Genomic DNA, 7076 nt, shown 5'->3' on the forward strand with positions numbered 1-7076 from the left:
GGATTTTATTCCTTTGGGCCCTCTTATCCATTAATGCTCAAAGCCTTGGATCCTTTTTACCCTTGCCTTTTGGTTTAAAGGGTTACTGGCTTTTTCTGCTTGCTTTTTCTTTTTCTTTCTTTTTTTTCTTTATTTTTTTCGCCATTTTTTTTTCGCAAGCTTTGTTTTTCACTACTTTTTTTTGCTTCAAGAATCAATTTTATAATTTTTCAGATTATCAATAACATTTCTCTTTTTTCATTATTCTTTCAAGAGCCAACAATTTTAACATTCATAAACTTCATTATCAAAAATATGCACTGTTCAAGCATTCATTCAGAAAACAAAAAGTATTGCCAGCACATTAAAATAATTAAACCATTTTCAAGATAGAATTCGAAATTCATGTACTTCTTGTTCTTTTGCAATTAAAAATATTTTTCATTTAAGAAAGGTGAAGGATTCATAGGACATTCATAACTTTAAGACATAGACACTAGACACTAATGATCATGTAATAAAGACACAAACATAGACAAAACATAAAGCATAGGAACCAAAAAACAGAGAAAATAAGAACAAAGAAATTAAAGAACGGGTCCACCTTAGTGATGGCGGCTAGTTCTTCCTCTTGAAGATCTTATGGAGTGCTTGAGCTCCTCTATGTCTCTTCCTTGCCTTTGTTGCTCCTCTCTTATGGCCTTTTGGTCCTCTCTGATTTCATGGAGGATGATGGAGTGCTCTTGGTGCTCCATTCTTAGTTGTTCCATGTTGGAACTCAATTCTCCTAAAGAGGTGTTGAGTTGCCCCCAATAGTTTTGTGGAGAAAATTGCATCCCTTGAGGCATCTCAGGGATTTCTTGATGAGGAATTTCCTCATGCTCTTGTTGAGGTCCATGAGTGGGCTCTCTTGTTTGCTCCATCCTCTTTTTAGTAATGGGCTTGTCCTCTTCAATGAGGGTGTCTTCCTCTATGACAACTCCAGCTGAATTGCATAGGTGACAGATGAGATGAGGAAAGGCTAACCTTGCCAAAGTGGAAGGCTTGTCAGCCACCTTGTATAGTTCTAGAGATATGATCTCATGAACTTCTACTTCCTCTCCAATCATGATACTATGGATCATGATAGCTCGGTCTATTGTAACTTCAGACCGGTTGCTAGTAGGAATGATAGAGCGTTGGATGAACTCCAATCATCCCCTAGCCACAGGTTTGAGGTCAAGCCTTCTTAGTTGAACCGGCTTGCCTCTTGAGTCTCTCTTCCATTGAGCTCCTTCCACACAGATGTCCATGAAGACTTGGTCTAACCTTTGATCAAAGTTGACCCTTCTAGTGAAAGGATGATGATCTCCTCTCATCATTGGCAAGTTAAATGCCAACCTCACATTTTTCGGACTGAAATCCAAGTAATTCCCCCGAACCATTGTGAGCCAATTCTTTGGGTACAGGTTCATACTTTGATCATGGTTCTTAGTGATCCATGCATTGGCATAGAACTCTTGAACCATTAAGATTCTGACTTGTTGGATTGGGTTGGTGAGAGCTTCCCAACCTCTTCTTCGAATCTCACGTCGGATCTCCAGATATTCACTCTTTTTTAGCATGAAGGGGACCTCGGGGATCACCTTTTTCTTGGCCAAAACTTCATAGAAGTGGTCTTGATGCACTTTTGAGATGAATCTCTCCATCTCCCATGACTCGGAGGTGGAAGCAATTGCCTTCCCTTTCCTCTTTCTAGAGATTTCTCCGGTCTTAGGTGCCATTAATGGTTTTGGAAAAACAAAAAAACAGAGCTTTTCCCACACCAAACTTAAAAGGTTTACTCGTCTTCGAGCAAAAGAAGAAAGAAAGGAGTAGAAGAAGAAGAAATGGAGGAGATGGAGGGGAGGAGTGGATTTGGCCAAGGGGGTTTAAGTGTTTATGAAGTGTGAAGTTGAAGGTGGTAAGGAGGGGTATTTATAGAGTAAGAGAGAGGGGGATTTCATGTATGAGGGGTTAGGTTTGGGAGGGAAATGTTTTGAATTTAAATGGTGAGGTAGGTGGGGTTTTATGATGGATGGATGTGAGTGGTGAAGAGGTTGTGGGGAAGAGGGTAGGATTTGATAGGTGAATGGTATTTGGGGAAGAGGTATTGATGGGATTGGTCAAGGGTATTTGGGAAAGAGTGTTATGGAGAGGTGTGAAGAGGAGAGAGAGTGAGTTGGGATAGGTGGGGATCCTGTGGGGTCCACAGATCCTGAGGTGTTAAGGAATTCTACTCCCTGCACCATTTTGGCATGTAAACGCCCTCTGTATGCCAATTCTGGCGTTTACCGCCAGCTCTGCTACCTTTCCTGGCGTTAAACGCCAGTCTGCTGCCCCTTTCTGGCATTTAACGCCAGTCAGACACCCTTTTCTGGTGTTAAACACCAGTCTGCCTGCCAATTCTGGCGTTTAACGCTAGCTAGACACTAGATACCCTTTTCTGGTGTTAAATGCCAGTCTGCCTACCATTTCTGGCGTTTAACACCCAGAATGCTGCCAGACTGGGTGTTAAACGCCCATTCTGCTATCCTTACTGGTGTTTAAACGCCAGTAAGCCTGTCTTCCAGAGTGTGCTATTTTTGATGTTGTTTTTTATTTCGCTTTAATTCTGCAGTTGTTTTTATGACTTCACATGATCATCAACCTAAAAAAACATAAAATAATAATGGAAAACAAAGATAAATATAATTAAATAACATTGGATTTCCTTCCAATAAGCATTTTTTTAATGTCAATAGCTTGACAATGAGCTCTTAGAGAGCTTCACAGAGACTCAGAGCTTAATGGTGGCCTCCCAACACCAAACTTAGAACTTGAGTGTGGGGGCTCTGTTTGACTCTGTATTGAGATAAGCTTTTCATGCTTCTTCTCCATGGTTACAGAAGAAGATCCTTGAGCCTTAAACACAAGGTAGTCCTCATTCAATTGAAGGACTAACTCTCCTCTGTCCACATCAATCACAGCTCTTGCTGTGGCTAGGAAGGGTCTTCCAAGGATGATGGATTCATCTTCATCCTTCCCAGTGTCTAAGATTATGAAATCAGCAGGGATGTAAAAGCCTTCAACCTTCACTAAGACATCCTCTACAACTCCATAAGCCTGTTTCCTTGATTTATCTACCAATTCTAGTGAGAATTTAGCAGCTTGTACCTCAAAGATCCCTAGTTTCTCCATTACAGAGAGTGGCATGAGGTTTATTCCTGACCCCAGGTTACACAGAGCCTTCTTAAAGGTCATGGTGCCTATGGTACAGGCTATTAAGAATTTTCCAGGATCTGATTTCTTCTGAGGTAATTTCAGTTGAACCAAGGCAGTCAGTTCATTGATGAGCAATGGAGGTTCATCCTCCCAAGTCTCTTTACCAAATAACTTGGCATTCAGCTTCATGATTGCTCCTAGATACTGAGCAACTTGCTCTTCAACAATATCTCCGTCCTCTTCAGAGGAAGAATGCTCATCAGAGCTCATGAATGCTAACAGTAAGTTCAGTGAAATCTCTATGGTCTCTGTATGAGCCTCAGATTCCTTTAGTTCCTCAATGGGGAACTCTTTAGTGGCCAGTGGACGTCCATTGAGGTCTTTCTCACTGGAAACCACTGCCTCTTCCTCTTCTCCAGGTTTGGCCATGTTGCGTGTATTGATGGCCTTGCACTCTCTCTTTGGATTCTCTTCTATATTGCTTGGGATAGTACTAGGAGGAAGTTCAGTAACTCTTTTACTCAGCTGACCCACTTGTGCCTTTAAATTTCTGATGGAGGACCTTGTTTCAGTCATGAAACTGAGAGTGGTCTTAGATAGATCAGAGACTATGGTTGCTAAGTCAGAGAGGCTCTGCTTAGAATTCTCTGTCTGTTGCTCAGAAGATGATGGAAAAGGCTTGCTATTACCAAACCTATTTCTCCCACCATTATTATTATTGAAGCCTTGATTAGGCTTCTGCTTATTCTTCCATGAGAAATTAGGATGATTCCTCCATGAAGGATTGTAAGTGTTTCCATAGGATTTTCCCATGTAATTCACCTCTTCCATTGCAGGATTCTCAGGGTCATAAGCTTCTTCTTAAGAGGAAGCTTCTTTAGTACTTCCGGATGCAGCTTGCATTCCAGTCAGATTCTGAGAAATCATATTGACTTGCTAAGTCAATATTTTATTCTGGGCCAATATGGCATTCAAAGTATCAATCTCAAAAACTCCTTTCTTCTGGGTTGTACCATTATTCACAGGATTTCTTTCAGAAGTGTACATGAACTGGTTATTTGTAACCATTTCAATGAGTTCCTGGGCTTCTGCAGGCATCTTCTTTAGATGAAGAGATCCACCAGCAGAGTGATCTAATGACATCTTGGAAAATTCAGACAGACCATCATAGAATATACATAGGATGTTCCATTCTAAAAGCATGTCAGAAGGACACCTTCTGATCAATTGCTTGTATCTTTCCCAAGCTTCATAGAGGAATTCACCTTCCTTCTGTCTGAAGGTTTGGACTTCCACTCTAAGCTTGCTCATCTTTTGAGGTGGAAAGAATTTGGCCAAGAAAGCATTGACCAACTTCTCCCAAGAGTTCAGGCTTTCTTTAGGTTGTGAGTCCAACCATATCCCAGCTCTATCTCTTACAGCAAAAGGGGAAAGCATAAGTCTATAGACCTCGGGATCAACCCCATTGGTCTTAACAGTGTCACAGATTTGCAGGAATTCAGCTAAGAACTGATAAGGATCTTCCAATGGAAGTCCGTAAAACTTGCAATTCTGCTGTATTAGAGAAACTAATTGAGGCTTCAGCTCAAAGTTGTTTGCTCCAATTGCAGGAATTGAGATGCTTCTTCTATAGAAGTCGGAAGTTGGTGCAGTAAAGTCACCAAGCACCTTCCTTGCATCTCCACCATTGTTGCTATTTTCGGCTGCCGTGTCCTCTTCTTTTTCAAAAATTTCTGTAAGGTCCTCTCCAGAGTGTTGTGCTTTAGCTTCCTCTTCAGAGTCCTTTCAGGTTCAGGATCAGCTTCAACAAGAATGTTCTTATCCTTGTTCCTGCTCATATGAAAAAGAAAAGAACAAAAAAGAAGAGGACTCCTCTATGTCACAGTATAGAGATTCCTTTATGTAAGTATAAGAATAGAAGAATAGAATGAAGAAGGAAGAAGAAGAAATTCGAACACATAGAGAGAGAGGGTTCGAATTATGAGTAGAAGATAAGTGTTAGTAAATAAATAAAATAATTAGAAAGAGATGAGAGGGAGAGTATTTGAATATTAATTAAAAGAAAAGAAAAATATTTTTGTTTTTATTTAATTAATTAAGTTAGTTTCGAAAATATTAAAAGAGATAAAATAAAATTAGAATTTAAAATAATTAGTTAATTAAAAAGAATTTTGAAAAAGTAGTTAGTAATTTTTGAAAATTAGAGAGAGAAAAGTAGTTAGGTGGTTTTGAAAAAGATAAGAAATAGTAAACTTAATCAAACAAAAAGTCAAGTAGTTAATTGAAAAAGAATTGAAAATAATTTTGAAAAGATAAGAAGTTAGAAAAAGATTTTGAAATTAAATTTTGAAAAAGATATGATTGAAATTTATTTTGAAAAAGATTTGAAAAAGAAATTTAGAAAGATTTGATTTTGAAAATTAAAGTTGATGACTTGACTAACAAGAAACTAAAAGATATGATTCTAAAATTTAAAGATTGAACCTTTCTTAACAGGAAAGTAACAAACTTGAAATTTTTGAATCAAAACATTAAATGTTAGCAATAATTTCGAAAATATGAAATAAAATTAAGAAAAAAATTTTGAAAATTAATTTAAGAAATTCGAAAATATTGAGAAAAAAATGAAAAAGACTTTATTTTTGAAAAGATTTGAAAAGATAGAATTTTTAAATTGAAATTTTGACTTGACTAACAAGAAACAACTAAATTTTAAAAATTTTTTACTAAGTCAACCCAAAATTTCGAAATTTATGAGCAAAATAAGGGAAAGATATTATTTTTTATATTTTTTTGAATTAATGAGGAAAGAGAAAAATAACAAAATGACACAAAACATAAGAATTTAAGATTAAAACAAATAATGCATGCAAGAACACTTTGAATGTCAAGATGAACACCAAGAACACTTTGAAGATCATGATGAACATCAAGAACATATTTTTGAAAATTTTTAAGAAAAGAGACACATGCAAAACACCAAACTTAGAAATTTTTAATGTTGAGACACTATGAATTCGAAAATGCACAAGAAAATTTAAAGATCAAACAAGGAATATCATCAAGAACAACTTGAAGATCAAAGAAGAACATAATGCATGAGTTTTCGAAAAACTTTAAGAAAAATTAAAATATGCAATTGACACCAAATTTAAAATTTGACACTAGACTCAAACAAGAAACACAAAATTTTTTGTTTTTATGATTTTATTAATTTTTTTGTATTTTTCGAAAAAAATTTTGAAAAATAAAATAAAGAAATTCAAAATTTTTAATAAGAATTCTAGGATTCCAGTAATGTTAGTCTAAAGCTTCGGTCCAAAAGATTAGACATGGCCAATGGCCAGCCAAGCTTCAGCACAGAATTTTAATTGAGAATCCAAAGGCTCATGCAATGTTATTCTAAAGCTCCGGTCCAAAAGAATTAGACATGGCCAAATGGCCAGCCAAGCTTTAATATAACACATACAAGCATGTCCTCTTTACAATGGAAAGTGGAAACCTCAGTCCAAAAGATTAGACATGGCTTAACAGCCAGCCAGGCTCCAACATATCTCATGAATCTCTAGAATTCATTCTTAAAAATTCTGAAGAACATTTTTTTTAATTTCTCAAAAATAAAAATAAAAGGCTTAAACATAAAATAAAATTACCTACTCTAAGCAACAAGATGAACCCTCAGTTGTCCAAACTCGAACAATCCTCGGCAACGGCGCCAAAAACTTGGTGCACGAAATTGTGATTCACACTTTTCACAACTCCGCACAACTAACCAGCAAGTGCACTGGGTCATCCAAGTAATAAACCTTACGTGAGTAAGGATCGATCCCACGGAGATTGTCGGCTTGAAGCAAGCTATGGTCATCTTGTAAATC

At 37.0% G+C, this 7076-nt stretch overlaps 1 non-coding gene across 1 annotated transcript; it reads left to right on the forward strand.

Moving 5' to 3' along the window:
- Positions 1 to 4398: 4398 nt before the first annotated feature.
- LOC112781223 (small nucleolar RNA R71) lies at positions 4399 to 4506 on the forward strand. Its single transcript, XR_003192013.1, has one exon. It is a non-coding gene; the product is annotated as a small nucleolar RNA R71 (small nucleolar RNA).
- Positions 4507 to 7076: the final 2570 nt, after the last annotated feature.

The sequence above is a fragment of the Arachis hypogaea genome, chromosome 19, assembly GCF_003086295.3.
Source record: "Arachis hypogaea cultivar Tifrunner chromosome 19, arahy.Tifrunner.gnm2.J5K5, whole genome shotgun sequence".
NCBI lineage: Eukaryota > Viridiplantae > Streptophyta > Magnoliopsida > Fabales > Fabaceae > Arachis > Arachis hypogaea.